Source organism: Apis laboriosa, unplaced genomic scaffold (genome assembly GCF_014066325.1).
Source record: "Apis laboriosa isolate Shangri-la unplaced genomic scaffold, ASM1406632v1 scaffold104_cov149, whole genome shotgun sequence".
NCBI lineage: Eukaryota > Metazoa > Arthropoda > Insecta > Hymenoptera > Apidae > Apis > Apis laboriosa.
In genome coordinates this window covers 741,734-764,970 of record NW_025220694.1, presented here as the reverse complement: position 1 = coordinate 764,970, position 23,237 = coordinate 741,734, and the positions used below count along the sequence as shown (strand labels likewise).

At 39.8% G+C, this 23,237-nt stretch overlaps 1 protein-coding gene across 1 annotated transcript in view; it reads left to right on the top strand.

Moving 5' to 3' along the window:
* The window catches only part of LOC122718497 (mucin-5AC-like), a 298,623-nt gene that overhangs the window by 61,047 nt on the left and 214,339 nt on the right, over nucleotides 1-23,237 (top strand). The window contains exon 2 of the mRNA XM_043943993.1: nucleotides 2,650-2,680. The gene's annotated coding sequence lies outside the window, so the exon portion shown is untranslated. The remainder of the gene's footprint in view (nucleotides 1-2,649; nucleotides 2,681-23,237) is intronic.

Sequence of the window (23,237 nt, the reverse complement as noted above, 5' to 3'; positions counted from 1 at the left end):
GGATCCGACCGCTCGAACTCTCCACAATGCTGACACCATTCTGTCCGCTTTCCTGGTTACGAAGTTTTCCAGAGAAATTTCCCGAACAACGATCGCTTTTATTTGAATGCTATTGTTTATCCTTACTGTTTCTATTTCCTTCGTCACGTCGTTGTTTTATCCCATTCTTTCCATGATTTCACTTTTTCTCGTGAAAATGACTTAACCTTTATCTCTTAACTTTTATTTTTATTTTTCCTTATCAATACACGCTTTTCCTAGATATTCTTACAGAACGTAATGCGTTATCGTATCATTCTAGAATTATTGAAATAAATATCTCTATTGGGAATTTCCTTTAGAAATCCGATTTGCTGAACAAACTGAGCGCCAGAAATCTCTCCGCAAAAAAATGGCGGAACTGCACAACGATCGGAGGAGAATCGTCAACGATCCAGAAATCCTTCCGACGAAATTTCCCAACCAAAAATGGGGACACCCGTTAGAAAGCGCTTATTTAAATTTACCAGCTCAGACGGTTTCAACGGAACTGTCGTTCGTCCGCTTTTCCGTTCAGTTTACCGAAATGGACGTTAATTTTCCCCACAAACCTCGACGTAACGACCTGTAATTCCAGATTCCACCCGCGCACAACTCCACACACGCGCGCACACGCGCTCCCTTTTCACCCCTCCCTCTCTTCCATCTTCCACCTGCGCGTTTCACCATCTTTCTCCATCCTCACCACCGTCTACCTGTCCGTCTCCCTGCTCGTCGTTTTCACTCGCTTGTCGCCGCGCACGCCACCTATTCATCTCGATTATTATACCGGTGGACGGAGGCGGGATTTCATAAAAGCTCGGTGCAACGAACGCGCTCGCTGACCCGCTTTTATTATTTCCTACGCCTCCCTCTCTCTCTCTCTCTCTCTCTCTCGCTCTCTTCCTCTCGTTTTTTCCCTTTTTTTTCTTTTTTCGTTCGCGCTCTCCGTTGTTAATTGCCCAGGAGCAACAGGTTCGTCTAGGAGGGTCCGTGGGCGGCCTGTCCGGCGTGGTCCTTTTGCGGATCTATCTAGGTGATGGTGTGAAGGCTGCGCGCCTTCTTTTTTTCAGGGTTGCTTGCAAAACGTGTTCGGCGTATATAAGGTGTACGCACACGTGGTTTATTTATAAGCGGATTGTCTGTAATTAATATAGTCGTGAAATAGTTATATACATTCTTATTTGAGATAATAAAGATCGTTGGAATTGGGATTGTTAAGAAACGAGGTTATTTAAATCGAAGTTACGTATACAGAAAATATGTTTAACTGTGGATAGTTTTCTTTGATTCGAAGATAAATATGAAGATTTATATAAAAAATAGTGTTTGGTTCTCATTTTCTTAGCTTTCTTATTTTTCTCCCGAATCTCGAAAGATCAAGCAGAAATAGGATCGTGAAAATTCGTTCTGAACGAATGATTTACGCGTGTATTATAATCGAGATATCAATGATAACGTTGTTCTCATTGGATTAACTCGATTCACTACGAAATGTAATTGCCACCGCTAATTCCACTACTATTACCGACTCGATTTAATTAATTCAATGACAATTACCGTTTTAACAAATAATCTCTTTCGGCGGTGAATAATTCTAAGGGGAATAATTCGATCCGTCTAGAATAACGATGTCCGTTTTGCATTTTTATTTTCGTGTTAAAAAACAATTGCAAACGAATTTCGATTATCCACACGTACAATTTGTCGAGTCGAAATTAAATTTGGATTTGGGCAAAATGATATCGCGATTTATGTGTCAATTTTCATAAACACTTTCCACGGTAAAAATATTTCACGTACCAATGTTTATACTTCCCGAAGAATAATATTGCGTTTCCCGCGAGTAAATCTGTCGTTGACGTAAGTATATATTCGTCGTATATTCACGGAAACAGAGAGAGATAAAGATGAAGCTTATGCCGTCATATCTGTGCACGGTTACAACCTTATCATCACGCTCGAACGAGCGTGTTTCTTATCCAATTTTGACCGGGTAAACGATCGATCGGAATCCGGAGTCGCGTTGACAGGTTGCAATTTCCATCGTGTTTGCCTCGAATCGGCTCCACCCAACGATTTACGTAACAATCGTCATCCGCAGTGGCGGATGATTAAACGATTCGAAGTTTCTATCCGTTTCCAGGGGCTAATCTCATCGACTCGTCGTTGCAAGGATTGGGTTAAAATAAAAATCTCGAAGCTTCTTAACGAGATGAGATATATTTTCGAATAGAAGGATGTTTATTGAAAGAAATTAAGAAGTGAAAGCCAAAGTCAAGATTATTTTTACGTATTGCGTTCCAGAATATGGATTGATGTAAATATATATTGCACTTTTCGTTTAAATGTATACGCGTACAATCGTTCTCTGTTCGAATAATCATCGTTTGAATAATTAAACTTCGAACAATCGAGATTCGGAATTACATTGTACAGTGAATTAACATATAATTCGGAATATATGTCCGTTATCTGAATCTTAATTATCTGCATAGACAAAGATAAAAAATTGCAAAGATTCTTGTTAATTTTTATATTTCATATTAAAAGGAATATAATATAAAGAAATATAACTTTCAATAGAGCGAAGAGTTTTTTTATGTTCGAATTTTTTTCTTGTTGTTTTAGATACCCTACTTAGCGAGTCAGCAGATGAAAGGTATGTCACGCACAATTTCTTTATTAATTTTTTTTTCTTTTTTTTTTTGAAGCTGAATCAACACTGTGACGGCTACTGTCGCGATACTAGCGCCACAGCGGCCATTAACTACTTAGACCTCAATGCTCACATGAGTTTAATAGCACATAGTTCTTCTTTATCGCGCAACGAAGTCATAAATCTGTTGCCATACAAGTTTCTTTTATCTCAGAGGAGCCGATGTCAGCCATCTCTCGTTCGCACGATCCATTTCTCCTTTCCCTTCTTATCACTCAGTATGGGTCAAACGTTCTCGAAAATACGCCCTCATCATCCTTCCTGATTCAACGAATCACGTCGCAATTAATCAAAACGATCGTATATCGAAGAATCCCGAAACTCGTCGTGTTTCGATTCGCGAAAACTCGAACTGGTTATTCTTTAGATCGAACAATATTCCTCGTTCCACTTTTCTCACCGAATTTCTTCAATCACGAAAACAAACTAGCTAGCTCTCTTTAATCGATAAAACTTGTCACGGTCTTCGATTATCGGCTTCCACCCCCTCTGTCTATCTCCAGAAAATAAACTCGAATATTCTATATATATATATATACATAGTATATGCGTATATAGCATCGTGGAAAACGAGAGAGCCGTGGATAAATCTTTAATGCGATTTGAATCGAAGCCGCGTATAATTTAAACGGGAAGATACGGGTACACGATTGTACACGATGGAGGGAATTAACTGCAACAGTGGGAGGGGGGAGGGAGGGGGAGGGCAACAAAGCGGTGGAAGGCCGGGATGGAGTAAACAAAACGCGATTGAATCGCTTCACCGAGGATTAATTTTTTGCCCGTCGCGGCGCGCCATTTTCGCATCGTTTCGGGGAGGGGAAGGAGGGAGGGGGACCATTGTTTAATTTGTTCCATTGAAATATTGACATTTCCATGCTGGATCGCGCCTCCGTGCGGAATTAATCGTGATTAATCGAATCGTTAAAACGGAGTTATATTTTAATACAAAGGGGGTGGATGTCCTCTGTCAATTTATGAAACGAAAAGAAAGAGAGAAAGGAGGGGGAGGGGGATGGATTTTTTTTTCTCGAATCCCTTGCAATAATCGAATAATTCGAGGCTTCCTTTCAATTACATATATTTTTGCCTAGTTTTCAATTGTTGCGAGTTTTGCATTCGCTCGTGTAAAAAAGACAATCCACACAAGTGTGATGTGATAATTAAACGAAAATTGAATCAAGTTGAATCCACTTCTAATATATGCAATATTTAGCGATCGAATCTTCGATGCTTTCTTCGATATAACCCTTCAATATCTTCGGGGCACGCAGAAAATATCCTTGATCTGTCGAGAATTCAAGGAGTACTCTTTCGAACGAGAAGAAAGGAAGAGAGAAAGAAATCGATCCCGTGAACGAGATCGTAATTAACGGCGGCACGATGGAAAATCGTCGAGTGCGCGCCGCACTTTTTGCAACTTTCTGCGCTCATTCCGGCAATGGCGGGAAATGAATCACCTCAATTTGTCCGATTGAAACTATCCCGACACTATGCCCGGGAATTCCTATTAACCTTTCTCCATCTCTCTTCCACCCCCTCTCCTCCTCCCTCCTCTTGGAACACGCTTTGGGCCCGCTTGTTCCCCGCGATATTTCATTTTGGGAACGCGGTGGAGGGAGGCTCTTTACGTAGCCGCGTGTCCTTTCGTTGCTTGCATTTGTACGCGTCCAGTTTTACCCACGTTTTGCCCTCCACCCTACGAAGGACCATTTTTTAAACACGCTCCTTCCTCGAGGAAGTCCTCGAAGGAATTAGGGGGTGCGATTCACGCGCCCTTAACGAGCGTTTAAACGATGCCAATTCGGGGATCAATTTCACCATTATCCCGGATCGAAAATAATTCCTTGTGTTTGATTATTTGTATTTCGACGAATGGAAATATTTCATTTGATTCGTCTCCAGTTAGATTTTGTATATGTATAATTCTGATAAGCTTCTGATTAAGCTGAAATTATTTATTTGTTTAGAATGATGATAACGATAGGTGGGTGGATTATTTATTCGTATATTATAATTATATTTTTTTATCTTGGTTACGTCTACGCCGAATCTCGTGTTGCGTATACAATGTAACATTTACGACATTTACGAGGTGCAAATGGGAGGTTGAATTTCGTACGAGATGCGCGAGGGGTTTGTGTATAATGTATGTGCGATAGGTTGAAGGAGCGAGTTAGTTTCCATTGGGGAATCTGTTGGTGAATGAGTTGAAGTTCGTTAGATTAGGTAATCCCTCCCTCCAAAACCAGTTAAAGTCCGTTCAAGTTCATTCGTGATTCGTGTCGATCGAACGTAACATTTCGTTTATTCAGTGATATATACTCTAGGATAGAAGAAAGTATGATATTATAAATATACACTTTCGAAACTTGTACCTTTCCAATCTGAAAGTATTATTATATTATTACATGAACACAGAACACAATATCCTTTCTCCTCTCAGTATATATTAATAATATATAATTATATTTTACATTACTTTATTATTTTATACATATTTTATATACATACATTATTTTATTAATCTCGTGGGAAAAAACGATCATCGATATTCAAAGATGCGTTTCTCCTTTTTCCTCGAAAAAAAATTATTATAATCGCTTTATGAAAGCGATTCGACCAATTTCTCCGAGTGCGCCAATTCCGCGATCTCGTCAATCATTTATTCGGGGAGGGACGGTTTGAGAAGAGACGGTAGCATAATGTATTAATCGCGGAGCAAGTGGAAATCAGTTGGAATAGATCTTGGCGTGATATTTCAGCCGGAAGGCCGGCCCTTTCTCGGCCCCCCCTCCAAGGTATTCGCATTTATTACCAGCTTTATTCCGTCCAGAGGTTGCCGGTGATCGGCTATATAACCGACGCAAACACGCCCTCCCCCTCGCTTTCATTCACGGCCCGGAAATCAATTATTCATGCAGGATTCTCTCCACGGCCTCCTCCTCTTCTTCTTTTCCTCGATTGGATTCGAATCGCTAGAAAGCCGCGTAAAAAATCAAAATAGTGGAACGAGTGGAGAGAGAAGGTTCGCCCAGACGATCGTTTTTCTCAGACGATTTATTTCCTCTTCGAAATATTCCGCGGAGGATCTTTCTTTCGAACGTTGCTCGATACGGCCCTCGATCGTATTTTGTACTTTTTTTTTTAGGAACAAAATGGGGATTTTGTAACTTTATGTTATATTTCCAAATTGTAACTATAATATTCTAATATTCAAAATTTACAAACAAGGAGGCATCGTTTGATTATTATTAATTTATTATTCTTTCGTAAAGATTTATAGGACATTTTAAGAGTTTCTTTCATTAAATTGTTATTCTACAAGCACGAACTAACCAACCTAAATTACAACAGTTACGATAATTAACGTACAATGGGACGACGGAAGAATCTCTCAAACTGTTAACCGTAAAGAGGAAAACTGTGGATCGGTTTTCGATCGTCTCGAGATATTCTTAGGATTCATTAACGACGTGCAGCAGGGCTCGTTTCGAGGGAGACGATTCGCTTTGTTCGGTCTGTGGAGGCAAGGGGCGCAAGTTGGAATAATGGATGACTCCAACAGTTTGGTGATCCGTCCCCGCTCCGTTTCTGCCAGTCGATGACACGCCAACGGCAGAAAGACGAAAAGAGGGAGGGAAAGGCGGAGGGGCGTACGCTCTCGGGTCATTGGTTTCCATTGGAGCGCGTGGTGTCGCACACGTGCCAGTTTGCAACCCAAATTGCCTTCTAACGAACACTCTACAGACTTGTGTACACCTTATAGTAGAGAAACTTGCGGGAAACGGTTCGTTTACGCGTTGGCCTCGTAGGGAGAGTCAGGCTAACGTGATTCATTTTTTTTTTTTTTTTTTTTTTTTTTTTGTAAAGTTTTATCCATCGATTCAACGTCTTCCTCTTTGTCCTGTTTAATTTTATTAAAATGTCTTTTATTATATAATCGGTTTATACGAATTGTGCACGATACTGTTGTTTCTTGAATAATGTTTCGTTTCTAAAATTACTTCCTTCTCTAAAAATCACAACCAACGTAAATCATTTTCAACTATTTTAAGAATTTTACGTAATCATTTATTTATTCCTCAATTTCCTCCCGCTTTATGCAATATTCTCTTAATTTCGTAGCCAGCAAAGTTATAGATATATTTATTATTAAATACGATGCTGACAATTTCCAAAGGTAAATTTTTAATTTTCTTATAATAATATAATAATAATAATAATAATATAGTGAATGATATTGCAAATGGCCGACGTTCCAGCACGTTGCGCAGCTACAGGATTAACTGCTTGGGATTGGAAAGTAGAAGTGTAAATTAGAGAAAAAGAGAAAGTGCAACTGTGTTGGGATGAACTATTGTCGCGTAGACTTTTTTTAGTTAAAATTGTTGTCGAATTATTATTATTTTTTACTCTCCAATCGATAAAATCGAACGATTCGATCGAGTTTACATCGCAATTGACGAATCAATTAACCCGAATTCGAGCGATGTTAACGATTTTGTAGCGGTGGCAGGAGATTTATCGCGTCCTCGCGAACCGGGCCGCAATTTTTCATTATTGATACATAGCCGAGCCGAGGCCACGACAGAGTACAGGATGTTCCTCCATTCGGGATGCGATTTCGGGGATACGTATACGCGGTGCTCCTTTTTCTCCCTGGCCAACATTAATCACGAAAGTTTTCAAGGTTGCGCCCAACCCGGAATTCTGCCAGAGAGCCAGCATCCGGCAAAATGGGTGAAGCACGATCCTTTCTTTTTTCTTCTTCCTCTCTTTATATCCTCACCGCGAAATTTGTTCCTCTCCGAATGGATCCTGTCTCTTTGCTTTTGCGGCACATTCTCGCAGTTCTATCGTTTCTATTGATGATAAATTATTGCGTATAGAATAAATTGTTCCGTGAAAATAAAGAGAGAGAGGGAAAAAATCTTAGCAAAACGAATGTGATATTTATTTGTTCGGATCTGGAGGGAAAATTTTTCAATACGTGTTCGATGTTTTAGGAAATTTAGAAAAGTGATTATTATTGGCGAGATGTGTGAATTAGAATTAATTTATCCATCAATTATTGAAGAGTTATCATCGTGTATCGAATCACATAGGACAGATTATTATCGTTGCTCGCCAAGGGACGATGTATGAAGATAAGAAGCGAATGAAACGGTGTATCGAAGATCTGCTACAAACTCGGATTCTTTCTCAATGTGGAATTCGATAGAGATTACGAAGGCGTGTACCGTGTTTGAAAAGATGGGCGATTATGGTGTGTCCATTGTTGGCCGATTCGACGTGGAATAGGCTGAGAAGAGGCCCATTGTGCCTCCTTGGTTCCGTGAAACGCGTCTTTCGTTCCTGACAGCGCGTTACTTTCTCGCTAGTAGACCTTTCAACCTTATTGTATTCTCTCCCAGTCTGAAAGGGAATTTTTCATTCTGGAAATGAGACGGAGGCGTAAAATTGGCGACCGTAACGTTTCATATCAACGTTCCTCCCCCTTCTTTTCCTCGCTTTTATAAAATTGTTCGATTACGCTTCTTCCTCGCTAGTTTTCGTTTACGATAATACGAGCAACGAATGATAATTAAACGTCGTTTAAAAAATTTAATCCGTAATTCGAATCGTTGACGCGCGACGAAAAATGGAAACGAAAGTTGGAAGCGAGATGATTTAAACGGAGCCAAGATTATTAAAAGTTCTTTGGTAACATTTCTGTCGTTTATAAATTAAAGTCGATAATCTTCTTCTTCGTAAAATTGTAGCCATTCGTTCATAAACGATGCATTTCATCTACCACTTCGATAAAAAAAGATAAATTTTGGAAATTTGTATTCCGTTTTTATTTCATACTCAGCTCCATATTTACAAACTTTCAGTTTGTATTCAGTTTATATTTGTAAGTTATTCATATCGATTCTACACATTCAAATCAAATACATTTTTCAACGCGTAGCTATTTTCACTTCTTTAATTTATATTTCTAATGAAAAAAAGAAAAAAAAACTGTTTTGTTTCGCAGGTTAATTTATTATTAGAATTTTTTTCCTTTAATTAATTAACGTAATTGCAAGTTACACGTATCATGTAACTCGCTGCTCGAGATATCTTGGTCGTAAATATCGTAAAAATCACGAAGCAATCAAACTCAACCATCTTTCAGGTGATGTGATTCACCTTTACTCGAAATTATCGCGAATCACCGACGTGCTGGCTGCTCGCCACTGGTCGAATAAATGTTATTAATATTACATTGTGTTCCGCTGGACCATTAATAATCGCAGCTTAAATTAGTTACGCGCGCGCACACGAAATGAATTGGTAAGTTCGTCCAGGGGAAGGGACCGGTAATTAATTTCGGCCTCGCATAAGCGACTGTAAATTACGGCTCGGTCGGTATCGGGGCCACGAATTTATCGATCGATAAACCTTGTTTTGGACAATATTTCCATTTCGTGAAAACGCAACTTCTCTTTCTGTCTCTCTCTCTCTCTCTTTCTCTTACGAAACCTCTTTCTCTCGATTTGAGCATTATTCGCAAGTGGATACGATCCAAATTAACGGATCTCTGTCTAGTTTTATAATCTGGCCAAAAGCTAGACACTGGTGTCTACGTGCGTCTAGGAATATAATTCCAATGAAACCATTCCGGGTCTCCTCTGGTTCCCAGAAACCTCTCAGGTCAATTTTCCCTTCTAAAACTCCCCCCTCCCCCTCCATTTTGGAACCCCAACACCGTACATTAAATATTTCTTCGAAGTAGGATTTCCTCGCATTCTTTTCCTTTCACTCTGTAATCTTTACGATTTGTGAATCGGGATATCTCGTTTCTTTAATTTTCATTATTTATCGTTTCAGTTCATTCGATTTCAACGAAAGAATCGTTGAGATTTGTTTTTTCAAAGTAATCAATTACAATTAAATAACTGTAAGATCGAGTATATTTAAAGTTGCGAACGAATGAAATTATGAGCAGGCATTTTTATGAATAAACGATTAAACAAGTAAAACTTATTTTATATCTTTCCTGTTTGAATCTTTGAATTTATTTATCAAGTCTAAACTGACACGATTCGTATATTCAACTCTTATTATATTTATTTTAACCTCTAGATCCTTCGAACATCTTTCCCCAAACATATCAGCCTGTATAAACAAAGATAAACTTATTTGAACTCCACAAGAGACACTCTCGAACACTCGAGAAACGCTCATAAAACGCTCAAAATTAACCCAATCCAGATCGAACCGGCAAGTTAAATTCGATTTCCTCCCTTCTCGAGCACGATCATGGATGATCCACGATCACACAGAATCCCGAGGAGTCGTCTTTATCGGCTTAATTTCTGGCAATGTTCGCATTCCTGCTCGATCCAGCCACTTTCAGCTTCAGCTTCACGGAATTTCTCTTTTATCATGGCGTTTACACCGGGGTTTGCTCCCCTCCTTCCTTCTTGGAACGTCTCGTACGTACACGTGTTTCGAAGCTGGCCGTGTCCTCCCCGCCCCTTTTCCCTTCGTTCCTCCCCGAATTGTACAAGTTCCTTGGAGCTATCTTTCCAATTACCGGATGCAAATATCGTCACGACTGAAGAGCTGGGGAAAGCTCTCACTCGTAGACGAGCTTTCAACGAGAATTGCTCCGATTAAGCGCCGATTAATCGAGCGGATCTCGAGCAAGAGCGTCAAGGTCGTTGGTGCTCTTCGCTTGTTGAGGAGGAGTTTGATGATGTCAGTCGAGAAGCTTCGAATTGACGAGACACTTTTGTTAAATAAAAGGATATATTCAAGATTATACTGATCAAACTGATCAAACTTACATTAAATGGTACTCGTTAACGAGACATTTCTCCGTTGTTAATTCTTCTAACGCATTTCTATTATTTCTGATATTAAGAAATATTTAGAAACAATGTGGGGAACAATGTTAGAGAGGAAATATATGTTTTTTTGTGGAAAACTCTAAAGTAAAGTGATGCAATGGTGCTGCGAATACCCGATTCTCTGGCGCGGAGTCGTCGAAGCATGGAGAGTTTCGTTCGCCTGCACTGATTCTGACCGATGATAAAACTTTCGATCCACTCTCTGGATCGGTGATATATCGTCCCGGGGTGGTGTGTATCGCCACGGGGAACGGGTGGAAGAGGGTTAGGAAGAGCTGTTGTTAGAGCGTTCGAGCTTTTATCGTATTGCGGATTTTCGACGATTCGCGAACGGCTTCGATCGTTTACCGTTCTGTAATCGGCCGCGGTGTTTCAATATTGTCGCTCCGTTCGCCCCCACGATCTCTCTTTCGATGATCGATATTTTTTTTTTTTTACCTACTCGGGAATAGGATTTCGATTCGAGGCTGTACTCGATTAAAAATTGAACAGGAATATATATATGTACATATATTTTTATATCATAGAATTATAAATGTTATCGTATCACAATTATTATACAGCGTTTCTTGTTTTTGTCACGATGAATTCTGAAACTGTTTTCACCGAATATTTTGACGCGAGGGGGCAAAATTTTTCGGTTCCCTTTTGACAATTTCTTCAAATTTCGTACGCATTTTAACACGGTTAAGCATCTATATACTTGGAAAGGATGGAGGAGTCAGCAACAGTCAGCCATCTGCGATCTCTGCGTACGGTTTCCATACTTTCACAAAAGGGAAAAGGGAAGGTTTCGGGTATTCGAGAACGTCAAATTTACTCGATTGCTTCGAGTGCACCGATGTGTGCCGTAACCGTTACGAACTACCGGTTTCTCCTGTAATAACGCGGAACAAAGCTTCCTTCAGCCGCGCTTTTATCGCGAATCGCATACAAACTCCCTTCTCTCCCTTCGCCTCTTTGTCAGAGACCGCGATGCTCTTTACGAAATTCGACGAAACCTGTTCCCTCCTCCCCCCTAAAGGGGATCCATTCGTGTCTGATTCAATAGCCAATAGAGAAATAATTTTTGCCAAATTTACATCCGAATATTCTCTTTCGATTCTGTCGTATAAATAAACTGTGTTGTTTATATTTAATCTGTGTTTAAAATATAATAACCGCGAGATAAATATTTTAAATATCCATAACGTGCAGTACATTATATTTACAATTTTTTTCTTCAAGATTTTCTTCCACAAATTGCCCTTGTCTAAACGTCGAAGAACGCGTTATCGCGCTCGCTAATTGAATTATTATGCGCTACTGGCCATACAATGTGTTTCAATGTGTTTACACTTCGAATTATGACTTTTACTTAATTAAAAAAAGAAAAAAAAAAGAGAAAAATTCTTACCTACTCGATACTTTACGACATCTCATGCTCAACATGTAACAAGTATTTACGCTTCGAATTACCAACGACTCTTAATTACGAATCAATCCTCCTTATTACACGTTCGATATCTCATTCAATAACGAACGTATATATTATACGTTGAACATTGAAAGATATGTAAAAAAAAAAAAAAAAAAAGAAAGAAAGAAAAAGAGAAGATATTCAACTATAAAAGTAAAAAAAAAAAATTGTACTATTTCTCAAAGGATTTTTCACGGTCCGCGTCCACGCGACCGTCCGACACGCGTGCCGAGAATCGAGCGTTTGTGCCCCGTTATTTTCACGATCCTCGTGGTTCCGAGTAATGCTAACATTAGCCGAGACACGTATCAAAAGCATTCTGTGTATCACGGCCGGCGAATCACCGTACGAATCGTGCCGAGAAATCGTTGGAACGCGGCCAATCCGCGCCGGCCCTTTTAGAACCGAATCCATCGCGTGTATTACGGAAATCGATAGATACTCTGTCGGTTCTTGCGGGCCAAACATTGATTTCGTCTCATCGTATAATTTGCTTCGACCTCCCCTCCCCCCTTGCGCTAAATGCGTCAATGTGATCGTGGCGGAAGTCTCTCTCTCTCTCTTTTTTTTTTTTCCATGGAAAATGGAATTAATTATTACAAAAATCATTGTAAATGGAATATTTGAGGAAAATTTATCGTTAATTTCATGAATACGTAGAAGTAATGCGTTTAAGAAATTTAGTATTAGAATTTGATAAAGAATCGTTTACGATAAAGTTAAACATTCCTTCTTCCTATTGAAAAGAAAAAAAGAAAAAGTTTAAAGTGATTGCAATTAAAAACGATTTATAATACAATAATATTCATTCCTTTACCAGTTTCGAAGATACTCCGTTCAGTTTATCGAAATTACTTCTGGTATTATTTACAACAAGAACACTTTCCAAACATCATCAACGTAATCGACCCGTCAATGATTTACGTCCCGTATCAACGTACGAACAATGATCCATCGTCTGCCTAGCTTCCTAGAACAGGTGAAACCACATTTTCTTCCCCCACCACTTCTTTTCTTTCCCGCTCGTTGCATAAGCACGCGATCCGCGTCCTCGAGCGTTTCTCGATCCTCGAGAAGTTTATCGCAGCATGGAGGAAAGCGGCCTGCGGCTCGAGAGTACTGTTACGACGAGATTCCAGCGTGGACGTGGACGTGGACGTGGACGTGGACGGTTGGTGTTGGTTGGCCGAGGCGAGCTTGTAATTTCACGGTGAAAAGTCGCGACGACGAAGAAGGTCCGACCGGTTGGTTGCTCGCCTTTGGAGAGAAGGGGAAACGGAACTCGGCAGAAGTCGGTCGTGTCGAACGCGGCAAATCGTAGAGCGGGGCCCTGGGCTGATCAGGGGTCTGTGGCACACAGCCGTGGGCACAAATGCGTACGTAAACGTGCTTCGTCTTTAATCGTGGGTGGAGGAAAACGTTCGATTCATCGTGTACATATGAAATCTTTGGAAAATTGAATTGTCCTCGATAGGATTTTATCAAAGCTTTGTCGACGATTAACCACGGTTTGATTGAAAATACGTTTTAATTTTATTGAAGGTTGGATTAGAGAGAGAGAGAGAGAGAGAAGGAAAGGTTAATTTATAATCGTGTAAATATTGTATATCTCTCCAATTTGAGTTTTAAAATTAGAGAAAAATAACTTCTGAAACATCTGCTCGGTATTATTATTATTATTATTATTATTATTATTATTATTATTGTTAATGTACGTTACACTTAGAAGCAAAATTCGTTTTAATTAAAAGTTGCTGTTACGTGTAATATTTTATTCCTTTCTTGCTTATTAATTTCATATCAGAGTATTCGTGACGAGTTTTTAATCGCAGTAATTATAAATCGATCTATTCAACCCTTAAAAAAAAACAGGGATAGCTGGATGACACGAGAAGAGATTGATTGATACGTGATTTTGAACTAGAAGAGAATGTGATTGAGGATGTGATTTCGTGTGGCCGTTATTACGGTATTATATAGATCATTGCGCTAAAATTAGGTAGGGAATATAGAGGTTTCCGTTGGTTATCGATCGCGCTAATACGATGGATTCCAATTTGGATGCCAGCCCCGCGTTAAGCTGATCGTTAAGCGGTGCCATCGTCGAAGACTGAGGCTTGCTCCCGACTTGGCACAATCGCTTTAAGGGTTATCACTTCGCCCTTGTTAATATAACCTGGCTCGCGCCAATTAATATCCCTTATTCACATTCTTTTTATCTTTGACAAACATGTAATGGATAATTTGTCAACCGAGTTTCCATTATAAAACGCGAAAGCTTACCTGCTACGAGAAAGAATACATAATTCATTAAATTAAATTTAACGAGTTAACAATTCGAGATCTTGAACAGAAATACAAGATAGTTCTCTTCGAAAACTGTCTAATCCACGTTTGAATCTACTGTGGCTAATTAACCTCATAGTTGCATAGTAGAAGTTACCAATTCCGACTAACTCCAAATTTGGAAAATCGCGTAACCAGCGTGCCAACTTCGACACACCTCATTTTAACTTTACAAGAATTGCACGGCTGGAAATATTTACATCGACTCGATCGAAATCATCCCTCTTTTTAAATTGCCGCTCGAAAATTCGCAGAGGAATCGAATAGCGGCGGAGGATTGGATAGGGCTGGTCGGTTGGTTGGGAGGAGGGCAACCATTCCAGGCATACTTTACGTCCGGCTTGATTTGCAACGGGCCTACGATATTAATAGCTTATTCGTGGCGGGAATTGGAGCGAGTATCGCCGCTCGCATCGCGCTCAGACCAGTTCGTTTGCTCCCCGCCGGCCTCTGTCTCGCCCGTTTACTTGTTTACATCCCTCTTTTCCACTACCCCGCTCCTTACTTTTTCGCGCCGTACATTCGATAACTCGCTTCAACCCTCGTATCATTCAGTTTGTTTCAACCATTTTTCATATTATTATTATATTTTTCGCGTTTAAACAACGTATAGGTGATACGATTCTAAAATTTCGCAATGTCGAATCAATGTAACGGGGATTGTTTGGATTTAATTTGGATTTAATTTGAATAAATATTATTGAAAGGAGATATTGTTATAAAGGGTTGAGAAGATCGTTCATCATCGGCGATGACAGACGATTTTCAAATTCTCTACTAATTATAGATCAGAGTGGTGGATTGTATTTCCAAGATTAGGGGCTAGGAATCCATCGATGACCCGAATAGTTCAGTTGGCACGGCCATTCGGAGTCCCGGTTTTAGCCGTTCGATCATTGCCCCGCCAGGATATAATTGAGGGAGGAACGGACACACGTCACACCTATATATCAATTTCGATCGTTATTCATTTCCGTTCCGCAAATTCTTATACGAAATACGATTTCCTATCTCGCCTTTCCTTCATTGAGGAATATTTTTCCCTTTTTTGTTTTAATTCATTTTCGTCCGCTCATATCAATTCCTCCCCTCGAAATAAATCTTGAATCCAGATCTCGATGATCGGTATATCGTTGCTGTCCTATCACTGGTGCATCTCTCTCGATATATCAGAAAGATCTCGACTTAAACAAGCAATCCTTGCACGTTCCACGAGGTAATTACAAGCATTCCAGGTTCCTCAGGTGTGCTCCGTCGAATCGAGTCGCGTTCATGCGCCACACTCGGCTGCTTGAGCTGCTTGTCCTTCCAGGCCCCCTGCAGCGTCCCGTTGCACTTCATCGCTTTGCAGCGGCGGCCGTTGTTAGCCGTTTGCACTTGCTCGTTCCATTACCACCCTTCACTTGCGGCGCTAACAACCGGCACCCCTCAAAGGGAGACAGAAGTCCGTCTTGCACCCCCTCGAAATTCCACGCTGCTCGTACGCACTCCTTCCTTTCTTTTCGTTTTTTCCAACGCTCCTTTTCTCTTTTGTTCTTATTATTTTTCTTCCTCCTTCTCTCTTTCTTCTTCTTCTTCTTCTTCTTGTCGTATATCTTTAAGTATAATATTCCTAAGTTTGGATCGTTTGTTCTTGAGCTTCACTCAAGAGATATCTTAAAGTTAAATATTTAAAAGGTTTAGAAAAATAAAAGAATTCCTTCGAAGGGAGACGATTTATAAGTGATTTATAAATCGTTGTTGTGGCGAGCAGAAGGATGATATCGAAAGCTCGGATTTAAATTAAACGATCGATCTCAGGTTTCGGCTTAACTTTAGATTTCCGTCGAATGGTTGTCCTAATATTTGGAGGATGGATACTCATAGATTCGAATAAGAATAAAAAGATCGAAGACAGATTGTATATCGTGTTTCGTGAAGGAAGAACGTAAACGGAAATGTGGAACGCGATCTATGCTCCAATTCGTATCGTCTTTTATCGCGAATATTCACCTCCTCGGTGAATGGAACAGCTTCGTGGTGGAATTCTATCTACTTTGGCGTGATAGTTTCGATGGTTTCAGAAGTCCACGAGTTTACTCCATCCATGATGTGGTCTTTTTCGATCGTGCGAGTATTCGAAAGAACGTTGGAAAATTGGAATGTCTGGAATACCATTTGGGACCGATAGTTTCCTCGAATTTTCTTCGTGAGTTCGTGAAAAATTCATTTTACATTATATCGTTTATTTTTAACCGTTACACGTTCAATATTTGCTGCGTATTACTTAAACAATCATATATAAGTAAAGTTATTTAACTTAATCACAGCAATGGAAATTGAACAATTAAATGACATTTTTTTTTTCCATCCATTGAAACGGATTTTGCACTTAATATGCGAAATATTATCACTTAACAAATAAAAGATTTCTGACACGATAAAGTATATTCCAAGCGATAATTATACATTATTTAAAGTCTCTTATCTTCATTTCAATTCCATTTCCATATGTACATAAGAATCGAAAAAATTTACATAAACATCCATAAACGATAAAGGATTAAATTTACATATACATATATATATATATTTTCGTTATATACAATTTACCTTCAAATCCAAAAGTTCAAAAGTGTTACACGGATATTTAACCGATAAACAACGATCAGTTTACAATATATATATATATATATATATATATATATATATATATTCCCTTGCGAATCGAAAAACGTTTCACAACATTTATGACAACGGTTCGACTGGAAGGGGACAACGCAAGAATCGTGTGAATCGTGATCGAACGATCGTCCCTTCCCTCGATAGGGACGATCGATTTCCAATGTCGACCACCGACCCTAGCCTTAACGTAGTTTCCGCCGGAAGCGGTACGTACGACCACTTGGCAATCCTCTCCCAAGACCTTGAACTCCTCCACTCGACGATTACGAAGTCGCCGAGCCGATAAGAGAGTTACCGACTACATTTATACGCGGATATCGCTCGTTCCCAATTTCTACGGGCATCTCGCTCACGTCCCCCCCGGATAAAATTGTGACCCCCGGCCCGATTGCGCCACAATTTTCTTCCAAATCGTTATCTTTCGCCTTTCGACGATTTTCCAACCAACTCTTGGTACTATTCTATCATTTCGACGAAACACCTTGAACACGAGAGATATTTTATATATTGTACTATGTAATTAATAATTTTCATATTAATATATATATGTTTCGAGAATTTATTTTAATAAAGATATCGCAAGGTAAAAGGATAAAGAACTTATAAAATATACGAAATATTGTACAGGATTCGATAGAAATGGAATAAAAAATAAAATAAGATAATGTTCGTTTGCTTGTTCGATAAGGGGTAATCTTGTTCAATGTGTAACACGTTATAATAAATCGCTAGATATTATATTCCTGAATTTGTTCAGGAAATTGTTTCCACTCTTTCTCGTCGCGTTACAACTTTTCATTGTTCGCGAAACAGCGAACAAGTAATTCCATAAAACCGCAAAGGCAATTCGCCGCATCTGCGTAGCAATTTCACCGTTTCCTACTAACGGAGATCCTATATTCGAGGGAATACGATGTTGCGGATGTTGCCTCGAATCGATATATCAAACGCTGTTTCATTTACTACTCTCTTATTTGGAATCATTTTAACATCACGAGAAGAAGAAAAACTCGTCATTTCCCCCGTTTTTTATGACAGATTCAATTCGAAACAGACCACTCATCTTCAAATTCCAATCCAAAGTAATCTAGAATCAAATTGAAATTATTATTAAACCGTCATTAGGCGATCTTATCAATATCAAGCCACGATTTTGGAATAATTTTCCCATTTCCTTCTTTTTCACAATTTTTCCCTTTTTGCTACAACGAATAAATTAATTCATCGATAATCCGCACTATGCTTCCAACATCATGCTCGAATCCTCGACAGAAAATCAAGAAACACCGGGAATAAAAGCATTATCTCCGTCTTCAAATTCTAATCCAAAGTAATCTAGAATCAAATTGAAATTATTATTAAAATTAGGCGATCTTATCAATATCAAGCCACGATTTTTGAAACATTTCTTTCTCTTTCCCAATGTTTTTTCCCTCTTGCTACAACGAATAAATTAATTCATGGATTTATAATCCATACTATGCTTCGAACACCATGAATCCTCGGCAGAAAATCAAGGAACACCGGGGATAAAAGCATTATCTCCGTCTTCAAATTCTAATCCAAAGTAATCTAGAATCAAATTGAAATTATTATTAAAATTACGACGACCTTATCAATATCAAGCCACGATTTTGAAACATTTCTTTCTCTTTCCCAAAGTTTTTCCTCTTTTGCTACAACGAATAAATTAATTCATCGATAATCCGCAGCATGCTTCCAACATCATGCTCGAATCCTCGGCAGAAAATCAAGGAACACAAGGGGGATAAAAGCATTATCTCCGCCCGTGACCACTTAAATTTTCACCCGGGCGAGTAATCAGAGGCAGGGGACAATGGGAAGGAAAGAACGTGGCCTCCGCGTGAAGAACGGAGGAGGGCCGTAGGATAAAGGGAAGCGGATGGTGGGGCGAAGAAAGGTGGAGGCGAGGTTGGTTTCTGCGCGGATCTCGAGAACGAAGAAGCAGCCCGAGGCTGGACTCGGGCCAACGCCAGCATCCGTTCCACAAATGTCGCTAAATATATACCCAGAGCTAACCGCCTCTAAACGGGCCAACGAAACTTGCCCGATCCTCGACAGGAGGAGGGGTTGATTCTTCTCGAGACGAGGGTGAACCCTGCCGATACTTTCGAATCCTCTTTCGAATTCTTTCCCTGCGTTATTTCATTTATTACGCTTCGATAATTAAACTACATCACTTTCTATTCTCTATTTACCAATTCGAGAACAAACAGCGGATCGAGAAATATACCGTTCGAATCGAACGCTTAAAGTAAAAAGAAGAGGAAAGAAAAAACGATCCTCCTCCTCCGCGTTCCGATCGAAACAAGGCAAGGATCCGAGCGGAAGCGAGGGAAATGGCGGAGGGGTGGGACGAGGCAGGGCTAGACAAGGAATAACAAGATGGATACGGCCGGATGGGCGAACAATGAGTGACCCACATACACATGGAGGGCAAATAACAAGCGTGGCAAAGTAACGAGAGATAATGCGGTTCCATTATCGCGGGCCGATAACTCGAGGCGACGACACCACTGCGCCTGTTTCGAGGCAGCGCGTGTGTGTGACGAGTGGTGGGTCGAATGGGACGGGGAGATGGGGACGCGCTATTGATTGTTCCGATCCGGAAACGATTTCGACGAGGAAAATCTTTTTACGAAAAGCAAATACAAACGAACGGGGAAGCTGGTTGCTTCGAGGATTTCGTTCACGGGAGAATCTTGTTGTTGTGCGTAATAATAAGAGTCTGTATACGTTTCTCTGATATTGGTTATACGTATATTGTTTGAATTATTAAGAAGATAAAAGAAATGTATCAGATATATGCATAAAAGTATGAAAATAATTTTTCAATCGTTCGACGAATTAATTATATTCATTTTTTTTTTTTTTTTATATTATTTCCAATTATATGATAAAGATGTTCATTTTCAAGAAATTGACATTTGCTTACGAAGATCGAATGTAAAAAAAAAAAGAGGATATAAGCTTTAAGCGATAATGAGAAAATTATAGATAAATGTAGAATTAATCCTTGATGTATACCGTAGATAAAACGCGACTGGTTTTATTAAGTCGTTGCAGTTTTATTAATCTCGAGGCAGCTTGACTCGGTTAGTTTTATATATATATATATATATATATATATATATATATGTACATCCGGCTTAATAATTTCACCTGTCTTTTTTCTCTTAATTCAATATAACTTATAACTTTATATATAAGATTTCTTATCGTTTACAATTTCATGCTATATAATTGTTACATTCAAATTCACGGTTGTTATCCAACCTTAGATTCAATTTACGTCAATTTACTGGCTTGGTTGTAATCTTTTTTACATACTCGTTATTATTACAATAAGAGGTAATCGACGATCGAAACTCGTGTCTTAATTTAGAGAGCTTCTCCATCGGAGAATCGAGACAAACTCTCCTACGAAAATGAGAAATGGAAAATGTTATTACAATGTTGCGACACGTTTTCAAAAATAATCGAGTCCTCCATACCGTGGAGGTATCCATCCTTCCATGAAGAGGAAGGGGAAAACGGGAATTCTTCCCAAAAGGCATCCGATGATTCTCGCATGACCGCGTTTCGTAATCGATCGTGGCATAAATCAAGATATATAGAGAGACGATCGTCATCTTCGTCGATGGACGCTTCGAGCACGATGGAGTCGAGTGGAGAGGAGCGAGGTCGACGAGTCGTTTCGTGGTCTTTGGTATTTCGGTACCGTCTGTTCCTTCTCTGTCCCCACCTCGTTGCGCTTCACCTTTGCACGTTCCAACTGTCCTCCTCCTCCTCCTCCTCTTCTTCGTCTTTTTTTCCCCTTTTATTTCTTTGAAACGCTTACCAAAGGCAGGAGCGAAACCGAGAAGAGACAACGACGAGACACCAGCAGCGCGAAAGCAGAAGAGAACGCAGCAGTTTCTGGTTGACCATGAGTACAGTCGGCCATAATCTGCAGGTAGATCCCGGCGCAGGGGACCTCTTCTCTCTCTCTCTCTCTCTCTCTCTCTCTCTCTCTCTCTCTCTCTCTCTCTCTCCTATGTATAGTCGGATCAAAACACGAAATTGAAACTGAATTGAGCGAAACAAATTGTTTGAAGTAGTAGCGCTTTAATTAGAATCGTTTTTTTTAATTTACGTTAATTTAATTTCGTAAGTAATATTACTCGAGAAATTGATTCGTTTCAAAATTTATTAAAAAAAAGGAATATTCGCTCCCCGAAACGTAATAAATATTTCAAACGCATAATGTAACACTCTCGTTCTCCCCGTTTCTCGTTCGCGATCCCACGTCTTTTTTCGCTCTTCATCTTCCGTTCTTTATCTCGTTTGGTCCGGGTCAGGTCGGCGGCTGACGAGGCAAACGTGGTCGGCGTTGCCGCAGCACGCGGGCTACCGCCGCTCGATATACGAAAAAAAAGGGGGGAAAGAAAAAAAAGGATCAGATTAGAATCCTCGAAGGAGGGAGAGAGGGAGGGAGGGAGGACATAAATCCACGCTTGGCAATTCGAACGACGGGGACGTCGGTGTCGTTTTCGTTGCTGGCTCCGATTCTTAAGCCTCCTCCGATATCTCGACGCCGTGTTGGGACGCCCGTCGAGCCGCCTCCGCGCCCTCTTCATCCTGAATTACGTCATTTCTCTCGATTTGTTATCGGCTAATGGTGGTTGTTGGCCCGCTGGGTCGTTGCGTTGTAACATGGGGTTGTTCTGCGTCGACAATAGCAGTCTCGAAAATATTTCATTTTTAATTTTCGTCCCTTTCGTATCCTTGACACACCGAGCAATCGTTTTTCGAAATTACCTGAGGAATTTTGGCATTCTTGGAATATCTCGTACGCGTCATGTAACCGATCAAGGATTCAGATCCTCTTTAATAACAAAGTTGTACAGAAGAAAATCATTGCAGAATTCATTGGCTAGAGAATCAGGCTATATATCGAAAATAGAGAGTGGTTAAATGGATTGGAAGAGGTGAGCGAATCGCCGCTGGCCGTGTGTCGAAACGATCGAAGAAATCGCTCCATTCTCACGGTGAATGATCGGGATTATCTTGCTCCATATTTCTTTCTGTTTAACTTTGTTATTGTTTTTCTGAGAATGAAGGATATAAATTGTCGACGAATCGTGATCGAAATCGAGTCATTTAATCTTGTTATTTAAATTAATGCATGAAGCATGAAGAATTGGCATAACAACTGTGCAAACTTGGGATCGTAAAAAGACCGAAATCGTTCGTCGAAAGAGATCCAAGGTTAAAGGAAGATTATTCTTCGTAAGAATTATCTTATAAAGAAAATATATTTTCGAATCGCAACAATCGTATTTTCTTTCGTTCATTATATCGCATTAACTTTATTTGTAAAAGAAAATAGATCGAATTTCTTCACATATCGTGTACGATATATTATCTATGTAATAAAAAAAAAAAATAATATTGTTAAAATTCTCTACTTATCCATCCATATCCAAGTCTTTCCCTGTTCAAGCTTCGATCGATATCAAAGTTTCCTTATTCGTCTTATTAAAAGTTCTGTTGATTGATGGATCTCAAAGCACGGATATTTCGAATAATCGACGATTACAAAGGTTAGATTAACGATCGAGCGGATCGGAAGCGGCCGGTCTGGCCGAGGAATGGCGAAGTGTCAGTTGCGAAACAGCCGCGATTGCGACGATGGAACGACGGCGTGTCAGCATATGATATACCGGTCGGTCGGCCGGCCTGGCTGGGATGTCAAGGCCGCATACATTTACATGGAAATACGCCACGTTCGAGGCGAACGAGCGCGCAATGTCTCCTCCATTCGACCACCTTGCCCGTGGACACCGATTCCGCGCAACGAGAACACGTTTCTTTATGAATTCCGCTGCGCCGTATGACGTGGAAATAACGTAACGCTGGAACAATTAAGAGATAATTATTGAGGAGAAGAATTCTTATGATAACACGTTACACGGAGAATACACGAAAAAGTCAATTCACGAATAAGTTGAATACCAATTCTCCATTTTTCGTTTTGTTAAAATGGAATTTTCGAAATGTACGGGATATTTCATTATGAAATATTTATGAATTCAATTTCAGAGGAGATGATGAAGTATGATGAAAGAGTTTCGTTCGTAAATTT